Source organism: Manis pentadactyla, chromosome 10 (assembly GCF_030020395.1).
Source record: "Manis pentadactyla isolate mManPen7 chromosome 10, mManPen7.hap1, whole genome shotgun sequence".
Taxonomy (NCBI): Eukaryota; Metazoa; Chordata; class Mammalia; order Pholidota; family Manidae; genus Manis; species Manis pentadactyla.
Genome location: NC_080028.1, coordinates 119334286 through 119354208, shown reverse-complemented (window position 1 = coordinate 119354208; position 19923 = coordinate 119334286). Strand labels below are relative to the sequence as shown.

General features: G+C 38.0%; 1 long non-coding RNA gene across 1 annotated transcript; it reads right to left on the bottom strand.

Moving 5' to 3' along the window:
• Positions 1–1075: 1075 nt before the first annotated feature.
• LOC130685159 (uncharacterized) lies at positions 1076–2900 on the bottom strand. The gene is made up of 2 exons (XR_008999536.1): positions 1847–2900; positions 1076–1307 (listed from the first exon to the last, which is right to left on the bottom strand). It is a non-coding gene; the product is annotated as an uncharacterized LOC130685159 (long non-coding RNA).
• Between the last annotated feature and the right edge of the window lie 17023 nt (positions 2901–19923).

The following is a 19923-nucleotide window of genomic DNA, read 5'->3' as shown; positions in this document are numbered from 1 at the left end:
GCATTTTATTGCTTATTTTATTTTTAAAAATGTCTCCCCTAGAATAAATTAAAGATAAACAACATGGAATGTTTTTAAACTTAAAATTGTTCTCAAGCTTTCTGTACTATGAGATTATGGTTACATGAGCTTTTAAGCATTATTTCTCTTTAGAACAACTATTATCTGTGTGCTGGTTGTGATAGAAGATATTTACAGAAAACCTTCAATCATTGGAAGCCCCAATATGTGGGGAAATCGTGGATGAATGTTTGAAACAATTATAAAGAATGAAGGTATTATATTTCCTCTGAAAACCATCTACGATGATATCAATGAATGGAGTCAGCATAATTATTTAGATGAGATATCTATAGTGGGGACAGATACAGTGTGGCATTAATTTCTAGTCTCCCACCTGGCCTTAGCCTGTCATATATACCACTGCTTCCTGCAGCCTCCAGGGCAAGGGGTGGAGAGAGGCAGTTCTCTCCTTCCCTCCACTGCACAGCTGGTCTGGTGTCTGCCCTCAGAGTTCCTCCCAGAAGGGGAGGGTGGAGAGGTGAGTGGGCGCTGTGGCCGCCAGGGCTGCAGGGGGGACTGGAGAGCACCGAGCCGGCTTTAGCTAGATGGATGGGGGAGAAAGGAGAGAGCGAGCGAACGTAGCCGGGCCCCCTTGTGAGCAGTAAAAGGGTTTCTCCCAGCCTTGCCTTTCACTTGAATGATTTCAGTCGCACAGGTTTATTCACCCCTGTCCAGGAACACGCTCCCCCGTGGAGCTACATATAGCATACAGAAAAAAAATAATTTGCAGTAGAAGAAAATAGCATTGTAAAAGCAGAGAGCCTACAAGACAGAGAAGGCAAGTAGATGCTTCCTATTTGTAGAGGGCAACATAAAAACTCCTAATAGGCAGGATCCCTAATAGAGCTGCCATCTCTTCCACTGGGTTAATTGCATTTTGTTGAATAGAGGAACTCCAGAGTGATCAAACTGGGCAGCTTCATGTACCCAAGAATCTCTTGAATCTGTTCAAAGCAGGATGGGGGGCTGGGGGGACAGGGAGGAACAATATTAACATATTAAAGAGTCACAATTCTTTTTTTTCTTCTTCTGAGTTTATTAACTGGAAAACACAAAAGTGAGGTGCTGGGACTTGCTCCTATGGGCCTGTGAGAGCCATTTGTACAGGTCTTCACAGCTGTACATTTAATGATGCGATGCTGTAATTAGCCATGGTGGGGATATTTACATGACAAAAAATGACAAATGCTACCCATCAGAGTTTTTGTTTCTTGTTTTTTAAGAGTTGGTTTACCAGAACAGCACTGCAAAAGATACAGAAACAATTAGAACCTTGAAATTAAAGTCTATAATTTATTATATCTCTTATCAATTTTCTGAACTCATTCTCTCCTCTCCACCAGGTTTCCTTCTGCCTGTTTGGATAAAATGCACCCACCTCCGTCTGACATACAGACAAATCATGCATCCAGCCCTGTGTATTTCCCCCAGTGCTTTAGACACTTGGAAACAGTCCATGTTTTCTTGCCTCTTTGAACTTTAGCATATGATGATCTCTCTGCTTAGGAGAGCTTTCTCCCATGTTTGCTTCTCACGAAATCCTACTCATTCTTGAAACTCAGCTATGGATGGGCTCTGTCACTCCATTGGGAAACCTCTTCTTGACTTCCCCCATCACTACCATGAATTGAATAAAGGATTCTGCTTTATAATCCATTGTAGGCTCTGATTACCATTATTATAGCAGAGTTATGTCACAGAGTCTGTATTAGTATTCTGTTGCTATTGTAACAAATTACTAAAATTTAGTGGCTTGAAATGACATGAATTTCTTCTTACAGACCTGGATGTCAGATATTTGAAGTGAGTCATGGCAGGCTAAAATCAGGGTGTCAGGAGGGCTCTGTTTCTTTCTTGAGAATCTAGGGGAGCCTCACTTTCTCATTTGTAGAAGCTGCCCAATCTTTCATTCTTGGGCATCTTTTCATCTTCAAAGCCAACAATGGCTCTTAGGTCTTTCTCACATCCCATCACTTCTGCCTCTCTCTTGTAAGGACATTTGTGGTTACATTTGGCCCATCTGGATAATCCAGGAAAATCTTCCTATTTTAGAATAAAATGATAAGCAACTTTAATTACATCTGTCACCGTAACTTACCTTTGTAATATAGCATAATATAAATTCTGGGGTTTGGAACATGGACCTTTTTGGGAGGCCATTTTTCTGCCCAACACAGAGTCATAAATATTGAACTTGCACGTATACAGCCACAGCTTCCAGCACTGCATAAATGTTCAATGCAAAATTTTTCATTAAATTAGTATTCACGAAGTAATCAAGTTTTTCATAGAATCATGCAAGTTTAAAATTAGAAACAACCGTAAAGATCAGTTATTTTCTTGAGCTATAGTAGAGGTTCTGAAGGTTTATTGATTAGGTATCCTTTTGTAAGTTTTTGTTCTTACCCTTATAAAACTCCCATTCTTACTCTGCTGTATAAAAAGTTATTGAATACATAGCAAATGATGACAACATATTTAGAAGTCCTCAACCTTAATAAAAACCCGCTGGATACATCTTCTTAAACCCCTGTTTAAACGTTTCCATGAACTGCAAGTAAATTTCAAGAATCTGTTAACCATTCTGTATAGTTTTCCAGCATTCATCGAAAAGGTAGCATTCTCTAAACAGAAATCTGACCTAGAGCATAGCCTAAACAGTTATTTACAATTAATTTTAGTGTCTTGCTAACACATAAGTAAATATGCCATGTTTGAGTTCACAGAAAAAAAATCTATCTTTTAAGTCCCTACTTTTTAAATAAAAAATCAAAAGACTGTTTTTTTTTTACAACGAGACATGGATTAGCAGTTTAATTCAAGCTGATATCCCAAAGCTAGTCAGAAGGCTACCTTAAAACAAAAGAAACTTTAAAGAAATATTTTTCCCAGTGGTCCAGAGATATGTAATATATAATACATAATACATAATACATAATATATAATATATAATGTATAATACATAATATATAATAAATATCTGTATCTGTCTAAATGTATCTAACGTTCTCATCATTGAATACATTTTTACTTGACAAAAAATTGCCACTTAACTCCACAGTCCTCCATAGCTTCTTTCATTTTGTGGAATTGGAGAAGCTGACTGCAGGTTGAATGCATGGATTAATGTAATTTAACATCAGCCTTACTATTCAAAAGACTTCTTACACTATGTTTTAAGACTGTGTTATCTAATACAAGTCTACTGGTTTCAATAATGACCACAGTATGGTTCTGGAAAGGCAAATTAAAAGAGGACCTAAAAATTCAAAGGAAGTCAGTCAACACTGTTTACAAAGACATGGGATTCTTATATTGGCAAAATCAGTTTATTCTTAACAAATCTAGATGAATAGTTAGCCACTGGATAATTTCTGGACTTTTTTATATCTTATCTAGTTAAAAGTAACTTGAGATGATGTTGGATTTCTTCGAATATATGTAGTAGACCCCACTCCCATCCCCCAACCGTCTTAAGTATTAGGATTGAGAAAAGCTGTCTCTGTATGATAGGACTTCTCTCTTTTTTTTGCAAATAATCTTTTGTTTGTTTCTCCAGGTTATTGTCTTCAAATTGTTCTTATTAAACACAAAATGGTCAAGCACTCACTCTTGTTTCTATAATCTTCCCTGTTCTGGTACATAGTTCCTAACTGTGTAAGTTTGTCCTTTACTTCTTTGGTTTTCATGCCTGTAGAATTGCTGGGTTACTATAAGCAAAACTGTAAACTTCTTGATCACAGCATAATGAACCAGGGAATCATGAATGTTAAAGTCAGGGAAAGTTATTGAACTGTGAGCTTCAATTTAATAAAAAAGAATATAAAATACCAATCACAGTTCTAGCACCCACTAGTGATCAAAAAATATCTATTATAATTTCCTTTCTAGAATGATTGAAAAGTACAACAGTGACACTTTTCAAACACAGGAGCAAGGATGGGTCCATGAGGAAAAGTCATGTGTTAACAACTGTAAAAGGCAAGGGTGCATATGAATATTCATGAGTGCTTTCACTGCCGTACTTACAGTTAGGAAGAGAATACCCTGAAGACAAAGGATAATGGTAATGGAATAAACAGAAGTCCTCAACTGTTTCATCCCATTATGCTTTACACAAAGGAAATTTGGGATAATTAGTGATTAATTACCATCAGCCATCACAGAAGATGATAATTTTTTATTCTGGTTCTAACTATTAAGTATGATTACAGAAGATGATTTTATAAAAAACTCATTTTTCTTATGGAATTAGCTCCTTTATTTCCTGAACCTAAACCTGTAAAATAAATAGCAGTTTATTTCTGTGATTACTTCTCTGTAATAGAAAGGGGGCATATGGTCAATTTTAGATTGATTATATAGAATTGTTTTTATAGTTCAATTACATCTTTGGCTGAATACCAGGTCATGCATAGCTTAAACTTAAAGTTAAAGATAAAATTCATGTTCCCCATGTTTTAAGGCACAGATTTTTTCTCAATCTGATTAAAAGATCCTATTTATTGAGCACCTACTATGAGTAAGAAACTGCCCTAGATGGTTTATATTCATAATTTCATTTACTGTTCATGGCAGGGCTCCTAAATTATGATGCTATACATTGACCTTTTCAAAGTCACACACCCAGAAGATGGAGTTGATGTCCCAGTGCTATACCTTCTGACTCCAAGTAGAGGTTCCTGCAGGGCCTCACTGACTATTTTAGCCCGAGGCCCTCCATTATTTGGAAAGAAGCTATCAAAATCTCCTTGAGGTGGAATTATGCTCTTAAGTAGTTAAGCTGGAACATTTCCCAGAATTTCCTTCTCTGCACAGTTTGGGTCAGGGTTAACCACAAGAGGAAATGCGCAAAATTCGGAAGGCAGAAGCAAAGCAGTATCCACTGTGCTCTGAAGATGTTGAGCACCAAACTTGGCCAAAGCTCACCCAGCTGTGCTGATAGGCTAGTTTGCATTGTGGGACAGCCATCAGGCAGGCCCTCAGCTTTTGTGAGTCCTGGGCCAGGGAAGGGAGCAGATCTGTGGTGTAGGCACCAACTTTTCTGCTTATCACCCAGATCCAGAAAGCAGTAGTGTGGGGAAAGACAGATGTAGTCTCTGTTTGCTCTTCTGGGTTGCAGTGTTTCTTGAGCATGCCAAATTTTTCTGGCTTTCCCCTGGTTTGTGTCAATTTTTCTCCAGGCCATGCTGACCTATGGTAGTCTTAGGGCCACTTCCTGACTTGAAAGAAACAACCTTCTGTAGAGTTCTCCACCAGCACCCATATACTGGGCAAAGTTTAATGTTGATAAGAAATCACTTACTCTGCATCATATCTAGTGGTTCAGCCTCCCTGATGCAACCATGACTGTCATGCCTGTAAAATGTCTGGCAATGATCATGTAGATAGATTATTTCTGGAATATCAACAGAATCTCTGTGAAACAAACTATATCTCCATTAAATTACAAGTTAAACAGTAATTGTTTCCCTTCCTTAAAAGTGATTTATTTCAAAAGCTAAAGCAATCTAACACTCATTCTATCAAACAACTGCATTGAACATATTAGAGTCACAGTATGATTTACATGCTTGTATTTACATTCATGAAGCCAAAATACCAGTTTGTATTATTCATTAGCTCTTGACTATGAATCTTCTATAAGTCTTCTAAATTAATTTGCATAGGATCAATTCTAAACTTTGCTATTGACTGTGTTGTGCTTTGTTATTAATTACGGTGATTGGCTTGTAATTGCTCCATCTACTTATGCCCCTACTCAGCTTCTGCATTACTGACAATTACCCTGCCTTTAATACTACAAGAAATGTACTAAGTCTACATTTAAACTGACTTTAAAATCTAAAGTTAGTTTAAAGTAAATATTTAAATTCTATGTGCTGGGTCATGTCTTATTTTTTGCCCTCCAGATTAACCAGAAATAGCTGAATTTAGTATTTCATTTGAAATTTTTGGATTCTCCATGAACATGGATCTATGTAATGTCAGATAAGAATAAGAATCTCCTAGTATCTGAAAAGAATTAAGAAATAGTGCTAGGTACTAAAATGCAGCTAATATGCACTTCTCTTTTCCTTATTTTTACCCTTTGTTTACATTTCTTGAGTCTCCATATTTGTGAAGAAGCTAAGACATGTAACTTTGACAACAGAGCCCCATTAACCTGGTGTTAATAAGAACTGGTAAAGGAATCAGAAACTGAACAGCTTCATTATGTGTCCTCAGTGTTTAAAAGCCTTCTCCATGCATTAATTTAATAATCATAAGAAATGTGTGGGTTAAGCAGAATTAGCCTTATTTCAAAAATGAGGAAATTGAAACTCAGTGATTTTAATGACAAAATCACAGAGCAAAGAAATGATTGAGTTAAGATTTGAATTTTGTCTCATCAATTTTTGACTATATTTTTTGTTTTTTTATTAAGGTATCATTGATATATAATCTTATGCTCAAGTTTCACATGAGCAACATTGTGGTTACTACATTACCCCCTATTATCAAGTCCCCACCACATACCCCATTACAGTCACTGCCCATCAGCATTAGTAAGATGCTATAGAGTCACTACTTCAATTTTTGACTATGTTTTACATTCAATTTTTTAAATGGAAAGCCAATGATATACTGGTTCTCAAATTTTAGAATATATTGGGATCACCTGGGGAGCTTGTTGAAACACAAATTGTTTCCAATTTCAGAGTTTGTGATTCAGTAGATCTATAGTAGGATCCAAGAAATTGCATTTCTAATATGTTTTCAGTTGATAATTTTATTGCTGACTTAAGAACCACACTCTGAGAACCTTTGCTATTGGTGAACAGACTGTTGGTTACTGTAAGGGAGAGGGGTTAAGGGAATGGGTGACATAGGTGAGGGGGATAAAGAGAGGTACAAACTTGAAATCATAAATTAGTCATAGGAATGGAAGTGTAGCATAAAGAATATAACCAATCAAATTGTAATATGAGCATTTAGTAATGTATGCTATTATCTAATGACCTTGTTGTACATCTGAAACCAAGATTATATTGTATATTAACTACATTGCAATTAAAAAAGATACAAAAAATAGACTATAATGGAGAACTTTACTTTAAAAAAAATTCAAAACACATGCAAATAAACAGTTGATATAATATATATTTTAATATACTTTGTTTTTTAGAACCATTTTATATTTACAGAAATATTGAGAATACAGTACAGAGTACCATATACCACACACCAACTTTCATTATCAAAAGTTTATATTAGCACGATGCATTGTTATAATTAATAAACCAATAGTATGCATTATTTTTAACTATGGTTCACAGTTTATATTTAGATATTTTTAGTTCCTAGCTACTATATTTCTTGGTCCTAGAAAGCACATTTGTTTTTGAATACTTCCTTACTTTATGTTTTTGTTTTTTGAACATTTCCTTGCTTTCTGGCACTACAAGTTGCTCCAGACTCATCTTGTATTCTTTCTTTCTTCGGTCCTAGAATCAGACAAAAGGATCCCTGGTTGCTTTTTCTAGAGAATGGAATTAGAGACCAAGAACTGGGGGTAGAAACAATTCTGCTGCATTGTTTCTCTTAGATTAGCTCATCTGACAGAAAAAAAAATACTATGCCAATAACTGTGTTTATGTATATGTTAGCTTAGACTGCCATAACAAAATACCACAGCTTGGGCAGCTGGAAAACTGAAACTTATTTCTCACAGTTCTGGAGGATAGAATTTGAGAACAGTGTTCCGACTTGGTCAGGTTTTGGTGAAGGCTGTCTTCCTAGTTTGCCAATGGCCACCTTCTCACTACAGCCTCACATGGCCTTTATTCAGTGGGTTCACACAGACATTTCTCTTTGTCTTTTCAGAAGGCCACAAATCCCATCACTAGGGAGCTTCTGTCATGATCTAATCTAAACCTAGCTACTTCCCAAAGGCCCCATTTTCAAATATTGCCACACTGGGGTTAGCACTTAAGGATAAGAATTTGGGGGGTGCTGTCTATGGCAGCTGCAAAGCATAGAGGCTTACATCTGTGTGCTCGGCCATTGGGTTATGGCAGTGGAGACAGGCCCAGCAGCCAGGAAGCAGGAAACAGCTCTTTCCTACCCCCAGGGGCTGAGCAGCTACAAAGAGTGGAGCTTCTGGGCACTAGAGGGCGCCACATACAAATATAAAATGTCAAGGGAACCTGGTTCAAACCAAACTCCCATAAACACCAGAAAAAGGGTCACGTGAAACTGAACTCATCAATCTTCCTGAAAGAGATTTCAAAATAAAAATCATAAACATGCTCATGGAGGTAAGAAAAATATTCAAGAACTTAGAGAAGAATTCTGGTCGGAGATCCGTTCATTATGGAATACAGTATCAGAAATGAAACATACAATGGAGGGATTTAAAAACAGATTAGATATAGTGGAGGAGATGGTAAATGGAATAGAAATTGGAGAGGAGTACAAATAAGCTGAGGAACACAAAGAGAAAAAAAGGATCTCAAGGAATGAAAGAATATTGAGAGAACCATGCGACCAATCCAAATGGAGCAGTATTTGCATTTTAGGAGTACCAGAAGAAGAAGAAGAGAGAAAAAGGGATAGAAAATGTCTTTAAGGAAGCAATTGCTGAAAACTTCCCCAATCTGGGGAAGGAGATGGTCTCTCAGGCCAGGGAGGTGCACAGATCTCCAAACACTAGGGACGAAAGGAAGACAACATCAAGATGTATAATAATTAAAATGACAAAGATCAAGGATCAGGACAGACTATAAAAAGTGTCCAGAGACAGAAAAAAGATCACATACAAAGGAAAACTCATCAGGCTATCATCAGACTTCTCAACAGAAATCTTACAGGCTGGAAGGGACTGGCATGATATGTTTAATGCAATGAAGCAGAAGGGCCTGGAACCAAGAATACGGTACCTGGCGAGATTATCATTTAAATTTGAAGGACGAATTAAACAATTTCTAGATAAGCAAAAGTTGAGAGAATTTACCTCCCACAAACCATTTCCACAGTGTATTTTGGAGGGACTGCTATAGATGGAAGTGTTCCTAAGGCTAAATAGCTGTCACCAGAAGAAATAAAACCACAGTTAAGAAAGTAGAACAATTAATTGCTAAGCAGAAGCAAAATTAAATCAACTACTCCCAAAGTCAGTCAAGGGACAGACGAAGAGTACAGAATATGACACCTAATATATAAATAATGGAGGAGGAAGAAAAAGGAGGGGGGATAAACCCTTTAGATGGTGTTCATAATAGCGATGTAATAGTGAGTTAAATTAGACTGTTAGATAGTAAGTAAGTAAGTTACCCCTAAACCTTTGGTAACCATGAATCTAAAGCCTGCAATGGCAATAAGTACATACATATCGATGACCACCCTAAATGTAAAAAGTCTGAATACACCAATCAAAATACAGAGAGTCACTGAATGGATAAAAACACAAGACCCATCTATATGCTGCCTACAAGAGACTCACTTCAAACCTAAAGACATACACAGACTGAGAGTAAAGAGATGGAAAAAGATATTTCATGCAGCTAATAGGGAGAAAAAAGCAGGTGTTTCAGTACTTGTAGCAGACTAAATAGGCTTCAAAACAAAGAAAGTAACAGGAGACAAAGAAGGTCATTACATAATGATAAAGGGGTCAGTCCAAGAGGAGGATATAACCATTATAAATACATATGCACCTAACACAGGATCACCTACATGTGTGAAACAAATACTAACAGAATTAAAGGGGGAAATAGAATGCAATGCATTCATTTTAGGAGATTTCAACATGGTACTCACTCCAAAGGACAGATCAACCAAACAGAACATAAGTAAAGAGACAGAGGCACTGAACAACACATTAGAAAAGATGGACCTAACAGACATTTACAGAACACTCCACCCAAAAGCAGCAGGGTACACATTCTTCTCAAGTGCACGTGGAACATTTTCACAAATAGGTCATAAACTATGGAAAATTTTCACAAATAGGTCATAAACAAAAAGAGCCTCAATAAATTCAAAAAGATTGAAATTGTACCAACCAGCTTCTCATACCACAAAGGTATGAAACTAGAAATAAATTACACGAAGTAAATGAAAAATACAATGAACACATGGAGGCTTAATTATATGCTTTCTAAATAACAAATGGATCAATGACTAAATAACAACAGAGATCAAGCAATATATGGAGACAAATGACAACAATAGTTCAACACTGCAAAATCTGTGGGACCCAGCAAAGGCCGTGCTAAGAGGGAAGTATATTGCAATACAGGCCTACCTCAGGAAAGAAGAAAAATCTCATAGGAAGAGTCTAAACTCATAATTAACAAAACTAGAAAAAGAAGAACAGAGGCCTGAAGTCAGTAGAAGGAGGGGCATAATAACGACTAGAGCAGAAATAAATAAAATCACGAAGAATAAAACAATAGAAAGAATCAATGGAAGCAGGAGCTGGTTCTCTGAGAAAATTAACATAATAGATAAACCCTAGCCAGACTTATCAAGAAAAAAAAAGAGTCTACTCACATAAACAGAATCAGAAATGAGAACAGAAAAATCATGGTGAACACCACAGAAACACAAAGAATTATTAGAGAATACTATGAAAAATTTTATTCTTATAAACTGGATAACCTAGAAGAAATGGACATTTTCTAGAAAAATACACCTTCCAAGGCTGACACAGGAAGAAACAGAAAATCTGAATAGACCAATTACCAGCAACAAAACTGAACTGGTAATCAAAAACTACCCAAGAACAAAATACCTGGACCAGATGGCTTCACTGCTGAATTTTATCATATAGTGATGACCTAATACCCATCCTCCTTGAAGTTTTCAAAAAGTAGAAGAGGAGGGAATACTACCAAACTCATTCCACGAGGCCAGCATCACTCTAATAATAAAATCAGGAAAAGACCCCATAAGAAAAGAAATTAAGAGACCAATATGACTGATGAACATAGATGCAAAAATCCTGAGCACAATATTAGCAAATTGAATGCAAAAAAACGTTTGAAAGATCATACACCATGATCAAGTAGGATTTACTCCAGGGGTGCAAGGATGGTACAACATTCGAAAATCCATCAACATCATCCACCACATCAACAACAACAAAAAACCCACATGATCATCTCTATAGATGCTGAAAGAGCATTTGACAAAATTAACATCCATTCATAATAAAAACTCTCAACAAAATGGTTATTAAGGGGAAGTATCTCAACATAATAAAGGCCACATATGACAAACCCACCACCAACATCATACTTAACAGCAGTTGAGTATGAGGAGGAAGCTGAAAGCTTTTCCTTTAAGATCAGGAACAAGATAAGGATGCCCATTCTCCCCACTTTTATTCAACATAGGACTGGAGGTCCTAGCCACGGCAATCAGACAACACATAGAAATAAAAGGCCTCCAGATTGTCAAGGAAGAAGTTAAACTGTCCTTGTTTGTAGATGACATGATAGTGTACATAAAAAAACCCTACAGATTCCACTCCAAAACTACTAGATCTAATAAGTGAATTCAGCAAAGTTGCAGGATACAAAATTAATACACAGAAATCTGTTGCATTCATATACACTAATGATGAAATAGAAGAAAGAGGAATCAGGAAAACAATTCCATTCACAATTGCATCAAAAAGAATAAAATACCTAGGAATAAACTGAACCAAGGAAGTGAAAGACCTATACCCTGAAAACTACAAGACACTCATGAGAGAAATTCAAGAAGATACCAGTAAATGGAAACACATCCTGTGCTTGTGGATAGAAAGAATTAATATTGTCAAAATGGCTGTCATGCCTAAAGCAACCTACAGATTCTATGCAATCCTTCTCAAAATACCAACAGAATTCTTCAATGAACTAGAGCGAATAGTTCTAAACTTCACATGGAACCACAAGAGACCCTGAATAGCCAAAGCAATCCTAAGAAGGAAGAATAAGGCGGGGAGCGGAGGGGATTGCGCTTCCTGACTTCAAGCTCTGCTCCAAAGCCACAGTAATCAAGACAATTTGGTACTAGTACAAGAACAGACACATAGACCATTGGAACAGACTAGAGAGTCCCAATATAAACCCAACCATATATGATCAATTAATATATGATAAAGAAGCCATGGACATACAATGGTGAAATGACAGCCTCTTCAACAACTGGTGTTGGTGAAACTGGACAGCTACATGCAAGAGTATGAAACTGGATTATTGTCTAACCTCATACACAAATGTAAACTCAAAATGGATCAAAGATCTGAATGTATGTTTTGAAACCATAAAACTCTTAGAAGACAGCATAGGCAAAACTCTCTTGAATATGAACATGAGCAACTTTTCCTGAACGCCTCTCTTCAGGCAGGGGAACACAAACAGCAATGAACAAATGGGATTATATCAAGCTAAAAAACTTTTGTACAGCAAAAGGATACCATCAGCAGAACAAAAAGGCATCCTACAGTATTGGAGAATGTATTTGTAAATAACATATCCAACAAGGGGTTAACATCCAAAATATATAAAGAACTCATACACCTCAACAATGGAAAAGCAAATAAACCTATTAAAAAATAGGCAGAGGATATGAACGGACACTTCTCCAAAGAAGAAATTCAGATGGCCAAGAGGCACAGGAAAAGATGCCTCACATTGCTAATTATCAGGGAAATGGAAATTAAAATCACAATGTGATATCACCTCAAATTAGTTAGGATGGCCAGCATTGTAAAGATGAGCACCAACAAATGCTGGCGAGGATGTGGAGAAAGGGGAACCCTCATATACTGCTGGTCAAATGTAAACTAGTTTATCTATTGTGGAAAGTAATGTAGAAGTTCCTCAAAAACTGAAAGTAAAAATACCATTTGACCCAGGAATTCCACTCCTAGGAATTTACCCAAAGGAAACAATTTCTCAGACTCAAAAAGACATGTGTGCCCCTATGTTTATCGCAGCACTATTTACAATAGCCAAGATATGGAAGCAACCTAAGTGTCCATCAATAGATAAATGAATAAAGAAGATGTGGTACATATACATAATGGAATACTTTACATCCATAAGAAAGAAGCAAATCCTACCATTTGCCACAGCATGGCTGGAGCTGGAGCATATGATGCTCAATGAAATAAGCCAGGCAGAGAATGACAAGTACCAAATGTATTCCTTTTTTTGTGGAGTATAACAACAAAACAAACTGAAGGAACAAAACAGCAGCAGACTCACAAATTCCAAGAGGGACTAGTGGTTACCAAAGGGGATGGGTGGGAGAGGGAGTGGTAGGAGATTGAGGGGTATTATGATTAGTACACATGGTGTGGGGTGGGGGCAAGGGAAGGCAGTGTAGCACAGAGAAGGCAAGTAGTGACTCTGTGGCATCTTACTACGCTGATGAACTGTGACTGCAATGGGGTGAGGAAGGCAACTTGATAATAAGGGTGAATGTAGTAACCACATGGTTTTTCATGTGAAACCTTCATAAGAGTGTTTATCAATAATACCGTAAAAAAATTGGGGGTTGGATACAAACATTCCACATCATTCTCCATGTGTGAGAATGGATACCAAGGATATGGGATAATGGTGGAAGGACCATGATGTTCAATCAGACTGAATTTATTGATATGGGCACATGAGCAAAGATCCTGTATTTATTGTTAAAGTTCAGGGAGTCAGAGGAGCTCTAACAGTTTATTTGGTTGGTTACGTGGACTTGGACTAAAAGATGTCTCACTGTGGGTCAATTAGAAACTCCATACCCACCTTGGTTTAACGTAGGTGAAGGGATTCAGAAGGTTAGGGAGATTGGAATGTTAGACTAGATTTGTCATTTTAAGAACCATTCATCCACACCGGGAGTGTCTAGAATATACTTTTATACATACTTTCCACCAATACTATGAGAAATAAACTTGTTGGGGTTGGGGGGAGCTCTGGCATCTGTGAAGAACTCTGATTGCTCTTCTTTACAGGGCAGACCTTAGAGTGGGAAATGCAGTCACTGAATTGGGAAGCCTAAAGGCAGTAGGAGTAAGTGGATCCCAGGCTGGCAGGGACCAAGTGGCCACACGCAACCACCAGCAGCAGGATGGCCATGGTTCCCGTAGGGGACAGCAGCGTCCAAGCAGCAATCAGAATAGTCTGAACTCTGCAGACTTAAATGGTGTTGACTAGTTGAGCATGGTGTTCCTAGAGTTAAAATAGATAGGAAGACTACTAAACTTTTACTTAGTCTGTGTAAGCAGAAAAATCCTGGGCCAAATGAACCAAAGTCTAACATGAATCATAAAAACAGAGTCAAGGGCCCCTCAGTCGATTCCCAGAGTTGATCCAATTTACAGACCCAGAACCCTCTGAATGAAAGGAAAGCTGGGTCCCCTTGAGGAAGCACAGTGGAACACTGCAATAATTTAATTGCTAATCCTGCTCTCAGTCTTCACCAAAGGGATTATGACCCGTGGAATAGATACTTAGTAAAATACATTAGCCAAATATATAATAGCAAGATATTTATCAATTGCTGATTTGATGGAGTTAGTAAATTCATTAATATGATATTGGGTATGGAGGCCTTAATAGATAGGACTCCAACATTCAAGTTGTAGTAAGCCACTGTGAGGCTCCATTCATTCTTTCCAGGTTTAACAACAGGCAAAATTGAGCTGCCAAATGGGAAAGCAGTATGAGAATGAGTCATTAAATAGGCCATATCTGTAATAAGTTTGAATCCTTGAAGGTCAAGTTTTAATTCATATTGGGACACATTAACTATTTACTGGGTATCTTGAGTTTCCAACACCCATAAAAATGTCTTCAATATTCAGGCTATAAAGGGTAGATAATTAATTCAAGCTCTCATCTCTGACATCCTACAAGAAACTAAAATTAGTGCCCCAGGGCCACTCCCAAAGACAGTGTAGACTGCAAAGAGAGCTAGAAAACTCTACTTAGTGAATTAAAATCATATTTGGAGTTAATAATGGAATCAATACCCTATCTCATTGACTAAATCAGACAACTTTGAAAATAAACATTAGACAACAAAAGACTGTCACAACATTATGTTGGCAGATTGGTGTTGTTACTCCTGGTTTGGGTGATTTCACTGGTTTGCAATCTCTCGGAGGCCCAAGTCCTTCAAATGAACCTTGTTTCAACCCAGCATAGCAAATGTGGAGGTCATGCAGATGAGTATGGCTAATGCAAGCCCTTCGGCCCGAAGACCTTGCTGGCTTTTCTGTCACCAGCGGAACTGACAACAGAGACAGAGAACCCATAATGATGATCTAAACTGAGGGTCTGACTGCAAGCTGATGGTAGAGGTTCAGTCTCAGCCACAGGTATTTTACTTAGCAAACAGTCTGCTACCTATTAACAGCATATGCCCAAATCTGGCCATATGACTCAAAACCTGTGTTCAGCACAACCCCTGTCATCTGTTATCTAGGCAAAGCCTTGGAATGTTGAGAGCTTTTAGCTTCCCCCAACCTTAAGTGGATTTTCAGTTGTGTTGGTCGGGTTCCAGTGCTTGAGTCTAATCATCAGAGTGTCACAGATGGCAGTGTCACAGATGACAGCAGTGACACATCACTTCAGTTAGCAGTGCAACCATAAAACCCCTTGAATTAAAAGCTATTTGTGAATCAAGCCCCCAGGCCTAATGTTGCCTTCAAATTCCAAGTGTATCTCAGCCTTGTTAGACCATTAAGTCACAAAATTGGGACCCACATCAGCCTTAGTGCATATCCACTTGGGAAGAGTACCCCAGTCCCATATCCCCAAAGACACCACCCTGGCCCCAGAACTCACCACTAGGGATGACTTTACCCCAGCCCAAGTCATCACTACTGGAGATGACCTTGCCCCCTGACCTGGAGATAACTTCACCCAGGACACGTGGACCACTGACCCACCAACATCCACGGACTTCCTCTTCTAAGGTCTGGCCAATTGAACAAAGGGTATTTATTACGTTTCTTCCTTCAGTATAGGGTTTCTATTATATTTTGTGAACTCACTCTTTGCTTATCCCATGATCTGCTATACTCCTTATTCTCTGCCAAAACGTACACCTTTACACTTCTGTGCCTAAAGGAAGATTAGAGTGGGCACCACTATCTGTGCTACTATATATAAACCACTGCTTTCCCCAGGAGCAACTACCTCATTTAAAGGTCCACACCTCAACCCTCTGCGAGAGGATCTCTCATTCTCCAGCACCTGCTCATGTTCCACCCCTCCAACTTTCCACCATGACCTCCCACCACATCTCTGACCCTGACCATCACAACTATCCCTTCCCTTTGGCTACAAAAAATGCCATTAACCTTTACATATACCTTACTGAACTGTCAGGTCATGCAATCCAACAATAACTGCTGGACCTGCCACTTTGACATGAGATATTATTGATGAAAAATGTACCTGATACCTTTATGAACTTTACAACTACACCAAGATATTGTTAGAGACCCTAGAAATTGTAGACCTGTTTTCTTGGCAAATGCAATATAAATGAATAACTTGTTTTTGGGCTAGTGTATAAAGGACTCCTTATGCTTCCACTTGCTTTTTTCCTTTTTTCTCTCATAATAAAATGCTTCTTATACTGTTTAGGGCATCTTCTACCTGCTTTCTGGAAGCCTAGTCTATTATTCAGGTCACTCAAATACTTGAAATAATTGAGCTCAAAAGTTATGTCAAGACTCAAGGGGTCAATTTGAATACAGATTTTTAAAAAATGCTGTCTTCACCCACTCTTGAGTTCCTGGCTAGAGGCCAGTTTTCCTTGAGCAGGTGATCAAATCCATAACCCAGCCACTTCATGGGGCACACATATTCTGGGGCCACTAGTCACCTTCATTAATTACTCAGAGGACCAGGTACCAGACAACTAGGGACAGCAGAAATGCCATTGGCCTAAAATTATTCGAATTGGCCATTCCACAGAGATTTTGGGAAACCTAGCCAACCCTATCCTGGTTGCCATATATAAACCGCCGCCTATACAGCTATAGCTTGCTGTCACCCTGTCCCTGGGTACAACCCCCTGTTTGACCCTATCTGGCAGCCTTCTCTTGTTTGGAACTCTAAGTAATAAGAGTTTGGCCTTTCATCTATGTGAGTGTCATTGTGTTGTGCCCTGCCATCAAAAGAATCTTTACATCTTTAAAAAAAAATTTTTTTATTAAGGTATGATTGATATATACTCTTATGAAGGTTTCACATGAAAAAACAATGTGATTACTACATTTACCCATATTATCAAGTCCCCACCCCATACCCCAATGCAGTCACCGTCCATCAGTGCAACAAGATGCCACAGATCCACTATTTGCCTTCTCTGTGCTACACTGTTCTCCCCGTGATACCCCACACCATGTGTACTAAACATAATACCCTTCAATCCCCTTCTCCCCGCCTCCCCACCCGCCCTCCCACACCCCTCCCCTTTGGTAACCACTAGTTCCTTCTTGGAGTTTCTGAGTCTGCTGCTATTTTGTTCCTTCAGTTTTGCTCTACAGATGAGAGAAATCATTTGACATTTGTCTTTCTCCGCCTGCCTTGTTTCACTGAGCATAATGTCCTCCACCTCCATCCATGATATTCCAAATGGTAGGATTTGTTTTTTTCTTATGGCTGAATAGTATTCCACTGTGTATATGTACCACATCTTTATCAATTCATCTACTGATGGACACTTATGTTGTTTTCATACTTGGCTATTGTAAATAGTGCTGTGATAAACATAGGGGTGCATATGTCTTTTTGAATCTGTGAAGTTGTATTCTTTGGGTAAAATCCAAGGAGTGGGATTCCCGGGTCAAATGGTATTTCTATTTTTAGTTTTTTGAGGAACCTCCATATTGCTTTCTACAATGGTTGAACTAGCTTACATTTCCACCAGCAGTGTAGGAGGGTTCCCCTTTCTCCGCATCCTCGCCAGCATTTGTTCTTAGTCTTTTCAATGCTGGTCATCCTTACTGGTATGAGGTGATATCTCACTGTGGTTTTAATTTGCATTTCCCTGATGATTAGTGATGTGGAGCATCTTTTCATGTGTCTGTTGGCCATCTGAATTTCTTCTTTGGAGAACTGTCTCTTCATTCCTCTGCCCATTTGTTAATTGGGTTATTTGCTTTTTGGGTGTTGAGGCTTGTAAATTCTTTATATATTTTGGATCATAACCCCTTGTTGGATATGTCATTTACAAATATATTCTCCCATACTATAGGATGCCTTTTTGTTCTGTTGATGGTGTCATTTGCTGTACAGAAACTTTTTAGTTTGATGTAGTCCCATGAATTCATTTTTGCTTTTGTTTCCCTTACTCAAGGAGATACGTTCAGGAAGAAGTTGCTCATGCTTATATTCAGGAGATGTTTGCTTATGTTGTCTTCTAAGAGTTTTATGGTTTCATGACTTACATTCAAGTCTTTAATCCATTTCGAGTTTACTTTTGTATATGGGGTTAAACAATAATCCAGTTTCATTCTCTTGCATGCAGCTGTCCAGTTTTGCCAACAGCAGCTGTTGAAGAGACTGTCATTTCCCCATTGTGTATCCATGGCTCCTTTATCGTTTATTAATTGACCATATATGGTTGGGTTTTTATCAGGGCTCTCTAGTCTGTTCCATTGGTCTATGGGTCTGTTCTTGTGCCAGTACCAAATTTTCTTGATTATTACTGTGGCTTTGTAGTGGAGCATGAAGTTGGGGAGCATAATGCCCCAGCTTTATTCTTCCTTCTCAGAATTGCTTTGGCTATTCGAGGTCTTTTGTGGTTCCCTATTAATTTTAGAATGATTTTCTCTAGTTCATTGAAGAATGCTGTTGGTATTTTGATAGAAATTGCATTGAATCTATAGATTCCTTTAGGCAGGATGGCCATTTTGACAATATTAATTCTTATTATCCATGAGCATGGGATGAGTTTCCATTTATTGGTATCTTCTTTAATTTCTCTTGAGAGTGTCTTGTAGTTTTCAGGGTATAGGTCTTTCACTTCCTTGGTTAGGTTTATTCCTAGGTATTTTATTCTCTTTGGTGCAACTGTGAATATAATTGTTTTCCTGATTTCTCTCTCTGCTAGTTCATTGTTCGTGTATAGGAATGCCACAGATTTCTGTGTATTAATTTTGTATCTTGCAACTTTGCTGAATTCAGATATTAGATCTAGTAGTTTTGGTGTGGATTCTTTATGTACACTATCATGTCATCTGCAAACAGGGACAGTTCAAGTTCCTCCTTGCCAGTCTGGATGCCTTCTATTTCTTTGTGTTGTCTGATTCCTGTGGCTAGGACCTCCAGTACTGTGTTGAATAGCAGTGAGGAGAGTGGGCATCATTGTCTTGTTCCCGATCTTAAAGGAAAAGCTTTCAGTTTCTCACTGTTAATTATGATGTTGGCTGTGGGTTTGTCATATATGGCCTTTATTTTGTTGAGGTACTTGCCCTCTATACCCATTTTGTTGACAGTTTTTATCGTGAATGGATTTTGAATATTGTTGCATGCTTTTTCAGCATCTATGGATATGATCATGTGTTTTTTGCCTTCTTTTTGTTGATGTGGTGGATGTGATGGATTTTCTAATGTTGTACCATCCTTGCATCCCTGGGATGAATCCCACTTGATCATGATGGATGATCTTTTTGATGTATTTTTGAATTCTGTTTGCTAATATTTTGTTGAGTATTTTTGCATCTATGTTCATCAGGGATACTGGTCTGTAATTTTCTTTTTTTTGTGGTGTCTATGCCTGGTTTTGGTATTATAGTGGTGCTGGTCTCATAGAATGAATTTGGAAGTATTCCCTCTTCTTCTACTCTTTGGAAAACTTTAA